This window comes from Pezoporus flaviventris, unplaced genomic scaffold (genome assembly GCF_033815535.1).
Source record: "Pezoporus flaviventris isolate CSIRO_AGI_PZ_B2104156 unplaced genomic scaffold, CSIRO_AGI_Pfla_v1 ptg000082l, whole genome shotgun sequence".
Classification (NCBI taxonomy): domain Eukaryota; kingdom Metazoa; phylum Chordata; class Aves; order Psittaciformes; family Psittacidae; genus Pezoporus; species Pezoporus flaviventris.
The window spans coordinates 2,264,140-2,275,300 of NW_026892630.1; positions in this window are offsets into that span (position 1 = coordinate 2,264,140).

Here is an 11,161-nt window from a genome sequence, read left to right on the forward strand (position 1 = left end):
ATACATCAACTAAAAATCAGAGAATGGATGAATGTGAAAGGCAAATAGGAAGGCACCCTTTTATTGAATGTTAGATGTACATTATTGTGTGACAAGAAAAATCAGACTTGGGAAAAAGCACAGTATTATTTTGCTCTGTGCCGTGCTGTCTTTGAAAGCAAACAAGTGGTTGCTATTATTTGATTCTGGTGCTAAATTAATTTCTTTCTCCAAACCTTTCTTTGGATCTTCTAACATGTAATTACTTATTATCAAGAGGAAGAATTTGAAATAGAATCAGAAATACTACAGTATAATGAATTAAACAATAATATATAGAAAACAATATAATGTTTACTTGTTGGTGTACAGCATATGCTATGAAGCAGAACTGTTATAGAGTTGAAGGCGTATTTTAATGGCAGCTGCTCTGGAAACTGTCTTTGCTTCTTACAGCCTTGCGATTCTGTACTATTCTGTTAAGTATGGCCAATATGTCATGTACGCCACTACAAGAAAAACAGGTGAGTACAGAAATGAACCTGCAAGAGGAGACTTTGCTGTCAAAAGTGTTTTCCTAAACCAGTACAAGGAGTGTTCCGTAGCAGCAGTCGCTGAAAAAACCTGGTAGTGAGTAAGACTTTGCATCAGATAGAAATGGCTCAGAATTAGTTTCTGGTGTGAGTCAGCAAAGAGATGTTTTCCATGGATTATTATCAGAGCCACATAACAGCCATTGTGAAAGATGCATTGCCAGGATGTACACTTGTTCTGAAACAAAAATGATTATGTAGGGCCTCAGTGAAAAAACATGGAAACAAGTGGAAGAACTCTTTTAATCTCTGTGTATTTAGGTGCCTTCCTCACCCTTTCATCTCTCCTTCTTCTGATTCCTCTTGCTATATAGTTGTATCATTCACCATCTTACTTTACTAGAACCATGTCTGGCAACAAGGAGTTGAAGCTAGTCATTGTTGTGTTTTACCACCGAAATGAAGACAGCTTTGGCGTTGTCTGAACACACTGATTCTTTTGCCAGTACCTCCCAATGACACCAAAAATAACATCTTCCCATATTGTGTTCCCTCTTGTTTGCACATGCCATTTTTTCACCTGACACATTGTCACAGGTAATAGGAAGGTGCCAGAACACTCCTGTTGAAGTATTTGATAGCTTTCTGATTAAGGTGAAAAAAGTGGGAAAGCATAGATCATGTAGAAGTCCATTTTGTATGGGAACTCTTTGTGTGTACAGAGCTTTCAGAATTGATGGCTCAGCAGCTGAGTTTTCAACAGATTTAGGAAATCATGATCTACATCAAGCAGGAGCAAACGTCAGACAGTATTTTCTTATATTCCTGTCTATCCTGAAGATCAGGTAAGAGTCCAGTTTTAAAGACTTGGGTTTATGGCCTTATTTTTATGACGGTAAGAACAGAAGTGTGAATAGCTCAAGTGGTTTCTTCTGTTAAGCAACAAATGGTGGTTTGTAAACACCTCAGAAGGCTCTAAGTTGTAATGCAACATGGGATTTGAAACTTGCCAACTTGAAAGTGCCAGTTAAAGGAAGTTGGGATAAGTTTTGTTACTACTATCTGGATAAGATGTGTAAGAATCATTATAAAGAATCCATAAATAGCAAGATGATAGAAAATTGTTAGATTTATCTGACTGAAAGATTCTCTTAAGGGAGGACATACGACAAATTGGGTACAGTTTACACATGGAGTACTTGTACTGTTCAGAGTGATCATGGTGTATTACAGCACATTAGTAAGCAAATGGATTTTTTTTCCCCTGTAGCTTTGCTGTATAAAAATTGCAGTGAACTAATACACAAATACGCAGGGGTTTTTAGGTGTACAGTTTTATATGCTAAGCAATACTGTGTTTTGTGATTTTTATTCATGGACTCAGCTTGTACATCTGTTTTTGCCACTTGAAAAACACTTTTCTGTGTAGCCTAGTTACTCCCAAGGGTCACAGGATGAAAAGAAATATCATTGCATGATTATAACTATAACTCTGAACCTGTGCAAGGACACATAATGTGTCAGAGAATGAAAAGAATCGTTCCTGTCTAATGAGAGACAGTATGTAGCCTGATAAACCTGTGAGAAGGGTTACTTGTGAGGATGGAGAGTCTAAAGTCAGAAGTTACCTCTGTGTCTGTTTTTCTGGGTTTCAAAACAAAAAAACTCATAATGCACCAAAAATGTTTTATAATACATGCAATTATTAGAAAAGCACAGAATAGTGGTGCTTGGGAAATACTTCTGTAGGTCATCTAGTTCAACCCTGCAGCTCAAAGCAGAATCATCTAAGAGCACATTTGTTCATGACTGTCTCCAGTTGGGTTTTGAGTATCTCCAAAGGTGGAGGTTTCACAGTCTGAGCAACCTGTTCCGGTGTTCAACCACCCTTACAGTAAAAGATTTTGTTGTATTTAAATTACATTTCATAAGGCTAAATTTAACCAGTTCACTTTTTATGAGACTTTCAAAATACTTACTAGAAATATATTAGCATCTTAAACATGATGATCTGAAAACTGAAATGTATCACGACTTCGTGATTGTCAAGATCATTGGAAGTTGCATAGTTAGGGATGAAATCTGTGTCCCAGCTCTCAGCTTTTGCTCCAGCAGTTAGTTGGATTGTGTGTATCATTGTTTCTGATTGCATTCTTTCAGAAGAAACTTCTTTTTGCAGTTAGGGGATTCTCAGGTCCTGAAACTTACGTTAGATTTCACTCCAGAAAATGCATATATATTGTATTTGAATATTGGAACACAGCTCAGTGTGTTATTATGAACTAGTAAAGGATTAGCTGCTCTCTGACTGGAAATTTGAAACAAAGAGCTTTTAGATCTTATAGAATGGGAAGAGCCTATTGTAGCCGAGGGAGGAGTAGCATTAATTTTGTCTGGGGGGTATTCAGAAATCCTTTCTATGCCTAGTTAGCTAGAGTTACTGATGGTACACTTGTTAAAAGATGCGTGTATTTACAGGTGGGTTTATTTAGGAGTATGTAAGCTATATTTTAAAGGACTATTTATTTTGCTAAGTTATTTTATGTTTGAAATAATACGTTTTATGGTGCCTTATCATACAGTCCGTACTTTAAAAATATGCAAATATATCATGCGTGTTAATTAATTGTTATTATAAATGCTTTTAAATAGAAGCTAGAGTAACTGCATTTTCATGCAGGGGCTGTTGCTGAGTTTGGTAGTGTCTTTAAGGAGAGAATTATACCCACTATGAATAAATATGCAACAGGCTGTACATTACAGTACATTCTTAACTATGCTGATCGTTAGGACTGTCTTTTAGGGTAAGAGCTATAGACCAGGCCTTACAGGACCTAGTATTTGCATTGCATTTATTTGCAGGAAAAGCACATTTCAAAAGCGTATTTAGGCAATTTTGACAAAGAACTTTAAAAACTGCGATGTCTTGTTCTTAGACATTGTTCTGTTTTTCCATAATCTCTTTTTTATTTTCAGACATTAACCTTTAAACTTCCTCAACTTCAGAATTGTCAAGAATTTAACTCCATTTAGTTACTGCACCAGAGTGAGTTTTAAAAATCTAAAATCCATTTGCAATAGTAATTTACAAATAATGAATGATTTAACCTGTCTTTACTGTCTCTAACAGAGTGTATCAGAGAGATAAGATGACGTTCAGGCCACTTGTGGTAGGCATGGGTTGGTCCACAGTCTGCATAATAGTGTGTTCTTAAAGCAAAATGGACTGACTTAGAGGGAGAGCGAAAAGAATTAAATGAAAAAGCCTAGTTTTAATTTGAAAAACTAATTCATTTGTCAATGGGAGAGTAATTCTTGAAAAATTAGGGAACGTAGAACCTGAGTAGGTTGAGAATCATCCTTCACTTTTATATGTTCCAACCTACACAGTTTGGTTGGAACAAAGCAAGTTGGAGCATATTAAAAGCCACAACCTGAAAGCTGGACTTTCTGTGAATTTAAAGTAGTGACTTCACTGTAGCAGCAGCAATTCACCTCTCCTGAAATTCTGGCCTGGAGTTTTAACTGGAGGTTAATCACATACTGGTAGTGCTCCCAGCTTACATCTCACCACTTACTCTTACTCCGTGTTATCTTAGTTATGTAATAGTGCATTAATTTTACTTCTTCATCTGCTCAATACGTTACTTCTGGTTCAGAGCTGTGTTTTTGTTTCAGTTTGGCATTCTGGTCGGTTGTAGTCCTCATTGACTTGTACTGCTGTGTGTTCCTTCTATTGTTGAACAGTTAGACCAAACCAAATAAGCCTAACTAAACTTACTGTATGGAAATAACAGCTGAGTTTTCTTTATTTGTGAACTCATGCACATACTGTTTGTAAGTATGCAATACAGGTCATTTTTCACACAAGACAATGGAGAATGTTGGTATTGATATCATCGGCTAGCAATCTTTCTTTGTTTTTTGTTAACTTGGACAGCCTCTCAGTTACACTTTTTTTGTGCACAAACTAGATCATTCTCATTTTAATTCTGAGTAAGGAGACATGTAATTTTCTGTTCTGGTTTTAACAACACAGTTTCAGAGCATGTGTCAGTGGGAGTTTCTGTCTGAGAATGACTGTCCAGTTCCCAGATCGCTGTTTCTGTTTATTTTTCCTCTCTGACACTGAAGTCTTTGGCACGTGTTCTCCACCCAGTTAGTTCCCTGGACTGCCTATTAGTTCTGTTCTGGCAGTAAGGGCAGATGCCTTAGGTGAGTACTGGCCTCATGGAGTGCCCTAGGGGCTGGGACCTTGCAGCTGGTGTCACTATGTTATGTACGATGACTTTCAACCCTATTGATGCAAAGCAGTTCAGTGTGTCTACATGCTAATGGATACAGCATGATAGCAGCTGGGCCTTTAAGGTGGTTGAGGGACTGAGAACCTCCTGAAAGACTGGGCTGAGGGACAAGGTTTGTTTAGTCCAGAGAAGAGAAGCCTAAGGTGGGTCTAGCAGTTGTAACGAGAGACAATGGTTGCAAGTTGCAAGAAGTGAAACTTCAAGTGGACAGCAATAAGAAAAAAAAAAATCACAATGAGAGAGGTTAAGCACTGGAATAGATGCCCAGATTGGTTGTGGAATCTCTTTGGAGATTTTCAGGTGTGGTGGGTTGACCATGGCTGGAGGTTATGACAACCTAAGCTGCTCAGTCAGTCCCCTCAGCTGGACAGAGGAGAGAAAATATAACCAAAGGCTGATGGGTAAAGGAGAGGGAGAGATCACTCGCTAGTGATCTCCTCGCTAGTGATCTCCTCACTAGTGATCACTCATTCGTGATTACCTTCACAGGCAAAACAGACTTCACTTGGGGAAATTAGTTTAATTTATTACCAAACAAATCAGAGTAGGATAATGACAAATAAAACCAAATCTTAAAAATACCTTCCCCTCACCTGTCCCTTCTTCCCAGGTGTAGCTTTACTCCCAAATTCTTTACCTCCTCCCCACCAGTGGCAGTGGGGGATGGGGAATGGCGGTTGTGGTCGATTCATCACACGTCATGTCTGCTGCTCTTCCATTTTAGGGAAGACTCCTCATACTCTTCCCCTGCTCCAGAGTGGGGTCCTTCCATGGGCTGCAGTTCTTCACAAGCTTCTCCAAAGTGAGTCTTTCTGATGGGCTACAGCCTGGGTCTCCCATGGGTCACAAGTCTTGCCAGGAAACCTGCTCCAGTGTGAGGTCCTCCCCGGGTTGCAGATGGATATCTGCTCCAAAGTGGACCTCCCGGAGCTGCAGGTGGGGTTATCTGCTCTATTTCCATGGGCTGAGTGGTGCAGCCTGCTTCACCATGGGTTGACTGCACCACAGGCTGCAGACAAAACCTCTGTTCCAATGCCTGGAGCATCTCCCTCCTTCCTCACTGACCCTGGTTTCTGCAGATTTGTTCCCCTGACATAATCTCAGTCCCCTCTACAGTTGCAATTGCTCCTGTGCAGTAATATTTTTCCTTTCTTAAATATGTTATTGCGGAGGCACTGTCACTGTCACTTAGGGGATCAGCCTTGGCCAGTGGCAGGTCCATCCTGGAGCACTGGCTTTAGGCCATCACCTTCTTCCACCACCTTCTCACAGAAGCCACCCTATAGCCCCCCTGCTACCAAAACCTTGTCATGCAAACCTGATACATCAAGACTCAACTGGACAAGGCCCTGGGCTGCCTTATATAAGTTTGAAACTAGCCCTTGTTTGAGAAAGAGGTTGGACTGGATGACCTCCAGAGGTCCTTCTTATGCTCAGCTCTCTATGATTCCATGAATCATGTGGAAAGAGCTGAGATTTTTCTGCTTGATCTGTAACTGCAGTTCTAAGGGTTTTACTTCTTGAAATTGCAACTGTTAACATCATGTCAGTACATAGTTATATGAAATAAAAGTGTTCAAATTACCTTGTGTGGGTGGAGGTAATCTGTGCAGCCTTGAACTGCAAATAGTAATTAAAAGGGGTGGTAGCAGAATGTATCCTGTGCTAGAACTGCTATCTGCATTGCTGTGTGCTCTTTACTGCATTGTGTACAAGTACCAGTGGAGCTTCACGTGAAGGAAGGCAGGAATCTGGTAAACCTATGAGACAATAATGAACTGCCTGTGGTTGTTATGATACTGATGTACAGTTCAAAAGTGTTTTTCAGCTAGTAAAACACACCTGCAGTTGGGCATTTGCCATTTCTAAGATGATGGAGTCTGTTTTCTAAATCTTTGTGTTCATTCATATGCCATGATATGTAAGTTTCAGACTGTTTCAAAGCCTCACTCTTCAGTAGAATTTTAGCAATTCAAGTCTGTTATGGGGCAGTGTAACCCAAGGGCTTGATTGTTCGATGACTGCTTGCTGATTCTTACACGTAACTGCCAACATTTGACATTCAGGAAGTGGTAGAGTTGGTTAATGTGCCTAGTCACATTAGTAGTCTTGGCGTTGTTTGGTTAGCAGAAGCTGCAGTCTGAACAAGAGTTTCTTGGAGGGTTCAGTACTCAGTAGGGCTGGGTTACAAAGGGTAGTTTCCTTGGTTCCTCAAAGCAGCAGAGATGGTGCTTATACTGAGCGCTGTACTTCCTGTCCCACAGAAAGTGTACCATACTGTGTACCACCTTCCTGTATGTAGGCAGATGCCAAGAGCCAGGACTGATTTTGCCATATCTATGGCAAAAATGCTGCTTTGCTTCTATCTCAGGGCTGTAACTGTGCACAGTATCTAGCAGCAGTGGCCAAAGCATGGTTGTCTATGTACATAGCATCTGCCCCTGGAAATCTCCTTCCCTTTGCTGTCTTCTCTGTAAATCCTGTGCTGATCCACACCTTATGTCTCATCATGGCCAGCAGTGCATATAGGTGTAGTGCTGGCTGCTGTGATGTACATCTTGGGGATCATGGACAAGCTGGGCCCTGGACTTTGCTTAACTCACGCGATTGCTTCAGTGGCTCTGCTCTCACATGGTGGTGACAGCAGCAGAGACAGAGCTGCCTTTGCATCCTCCTGATGCAGTCAGCCATGCTCAATAGCTGCCTTATTGCTGACTCCATCTATTCAATCAGTCGAAAGACTGAAAAAGCAGTTAACATGGAGGAAAGCTCATAAAAATAGCAGTCTGCTCCCAACAAGAAAAGGAAAATATGCCTGTGAAAAATGTTTGGACTTAACTGTCACCTTTCTTGGGTAGTAAAATTCCTAACGAGGCAAATCTTGCCCCTACTTTAGTAGGATTAATAGGGTAGAAGTAACTTAGTTGATGAGCTGGCTTTAACAGAACACTGAGAACATGCTACTGATTTTAACTTTGTTGGAAGGCGACACCCTTATAAGCAGTGTTTCCACTTGACAGCTAAAAAAAATACTTCTACAAAAACATAGGCAGATTTAGTTTCAAATGTAGTAGGTATATTGAGCTATCTTCCTTCAGATCAAGGAATATTCTTTTGTCTCAGTAACATCTCATGAGTGAAAGCAGACTTGGAGAAGATTTCATATATGGCCAGAGAACATGTAAAGTTACAAAAAAGAAACTGTATTTCTTGTCAAAGAACAGAGGCCGCAGATACCTGGGTCCCCTGAGTAATCACTGTTGGGGGCCTAAAACAGAATTCAGCAATAACAGGTAAAACTTATAACTCAGGAGGACCTGTAAATTAAATGTCTAATCAGCTACATTAGCAACTTCTCCTTTGGCCTTCTGATTAGTTTTGAGAGCTATGAAGGATATGGTGGTCCTAAACACTCTTGTCATATACTCAGCTGTCTTTTCAGTAGAAATACCTCTTTTTCTATTTTTTTATTAAGGGGTAGTTCATTGCTACAGATTTCAGAACTACCTGAGGAGGGAAGAAAAAGTATGTATATGTTGAAGAGGTGTACCAACCTTATCCTTCACCCAGGTCTTTGGAACATAGTATTTAACCAGTAAGTCTCTTGTTAAGTAAAATGTATTGCTGTTGTCCTACTGTAGTGTCTTCAGAATGTATTTCGTAAAGTTAGACTGAACTACAGCAGTGGCACATTGTGCTTGATAAAACTAGAAATAGAGGATTAATTTTCTAGTTCATGTGTCTTTCTTTCTGTGTGTCCATGATAGATGACATGACAAAAGACTCCCAAGTGCACTCTGAATACTACATCATTCATAAATGCTGTTGATGAGTATTCACCTTTCAGGCTGGAAAATGCACTGGTTCCCTTGATGTTTTTCTCCAATGCTTCTCAGCAATGGACTTAGATGGGAGATAGTGAAACAGCACTGAGGCTCCTCTGCTTGCTGCAGGGAATCAAATCCGTGTTCACTATATGAGAAAGAGATACGGTGCCTTTCTGATTTATCATTCTGAAGTTCCTTTACAGAGAGAAATTCAGGGTAGAATTTATAAGGAAATTGATGGGGTAGAATAAAAAAAAACAAACCCAAAACAAACTCAAACCCACAACCAAACCCTGAGAAATGAAAGATACAGAATTAATATTCCTTCTCTCAAGTCAAGAAGAGTTTGTTCATCCAGTGCTTTGTATTACTGACTTTCAGACATTCACTGTTTTGCAGTTGCCAGGCTCTAGCAAATAAGGAGCTTTTTGTAATACTCAAGGTAATTTTTCTTGTGTGTTTTTTTTTGTCATCAAAATCAACATTGACTCACCAAATTTGATTATATATTCTCTGTTTTTTTCTTTCCCATTACTGATGCTGTATTTTTCTCACTCTTTTTCCCAGAGTATGTTTATTATATCTATCTTGAAGTCCATGGGCAATATAATTATACCAATCTTTGTGTAATATGTTCTTGTATAGACACATGTCCCATTACTTTGGTTGTATAGGCTGTCACTAAACTTTTAAAACCTCCCCCCAATTAGCCTTGGTTAAAAGCCTTTGGAGAGTTTCTGGAAGATTGAGACTAATTTCAGTGGCTTTTTATTGAGTATTTAAGAACCTGTCTTGATGTTTTCTGCTTTTGTTCTTAGATAAAGTATTTCAAGAATTATCAGTTCCAAAAGTGCCTGAGAAATAAAAAAAACTAAGCTTGCACCCGTGATGTCCTCCTGTTGTTTGGTGGTGTTGAGCTCCTAAAGCAGGTGCATCTGCAAGACTTTGCTTTATCCTTTTCTTAACTGAAACTGTTGATGAATGCTGGATGATTGGGGTTAGAGAAGAGTGGCGTGGCAGCTCTAGGATAGTCAGGGGTCCCCAGCACATTTGGAAGGTCGCTGTGTGTCATTTGCCTTTAATTTTGCCGCAGTGCAAATCTGGCCCTTTAGAATGCCCATGGACAGTTAATTGTTGCTGTGGTCCTGAAGCTCATTAGCGGAGTAAAGGACTTACTTTAGGAATAAGGAACTGAAAAAGACTAGGCTTGTTCAGCATAGGAGGAGTAAAACTGTGAGACAATAAGAATACATAAGGGAATAAGTACAAGGTATGGAAAAGACCTGTTTAAGCTAAATGGCAGTATTTGCTTGTGAAAAAAATGTGTCTAAACTGGCCATGACTATATTCTGGCTGAAAATCAGAAGAAGGTTTTTTAATTACATGAGGTTCTGAAACAGCCTACAAATAAGGTAGTGGTTCAGAAACAGAACAACTGGTTTTAAGGTGAAGCTCAAGACTTTTATGCACAGGGTTATACAATATGATGCCTATGGACTGATTCTGGTGAGTAGGGAGGTCAGTCCTGTGTTTCTAAATTTTCCTGAGCAATTCAAATAAAAGTAGAAAATGTCAATTTTAAACAATTTGTAACTTGGCTCAGCCTGAGTACAGTTCAGTGGGATGAAGGAAAGGCACTTTTATAGCTTAAGGGCATCTTGCCTTCTGCATTTCAAAGCCCTGTGGCAACAATGGTAGCTTGTCAAAACAGTTGTAGGAGTCTTTTAAAATACAATGTTTTAGACAGTAATCTCTGGTCTGCCCATAGCAATAATGTTTAATGTCTTCATAAAACTTTCTGAATCCTACCCCCTAACTCGGGGGAGGAAGAACAAGCTCCATTTTCATCATGTGTACAGGGAAGGGTAGGTATGATCCATTTATAAGGGAAAATTACTGTGGTTATGTGAATTATCTGTGTCCCAAGACTGATCTGTAAGCAATTACATATGCAGTACACAAGCATGGTGGAGACACATAACCGGACAAGAAGCTGTGAGAAATGTTCTTCATTAGTTAGTTGGTAAAATGCTTCATCTGTTTTACAAAGAATTTTTGTTATGTTTACTAGGTCCAGGCCGTTGGTTCAGTCACTAAATTCTCCATGCCCATTAAGCAGACTTTATTGTCACATACAGCTTGTTATGGATCAGAAAAGCTGTAGATCTCTATAGCAAGGCTGCAAAACCTGGGAGATGATATGTGTTAAACCGTGTTCTCATTTTCAAGCTTTTGTTTCAGTATTTGGGATTTTCTGGTGTGCTAGGCTCACTAGGAGCTCTTGCTTTGGCCTAGATTAATCCCTACAAGCAGAATACAAATTATCTTTATACTGGTGGATTAAGAGTTAATGAGGACAATTGGTATTGCCTCTTCAGTTTGGCTCTTACAAACCAAAAGTGTCTCCAAGTTTACAGTTCTCACCTGCAATCATAGCAGCAAAACCTATCTGAGAGATAACTAATCAGTGCATTTTCTTCCTGCCCTAATTGCGTTTCTCATGAATCAGCTAAACCCA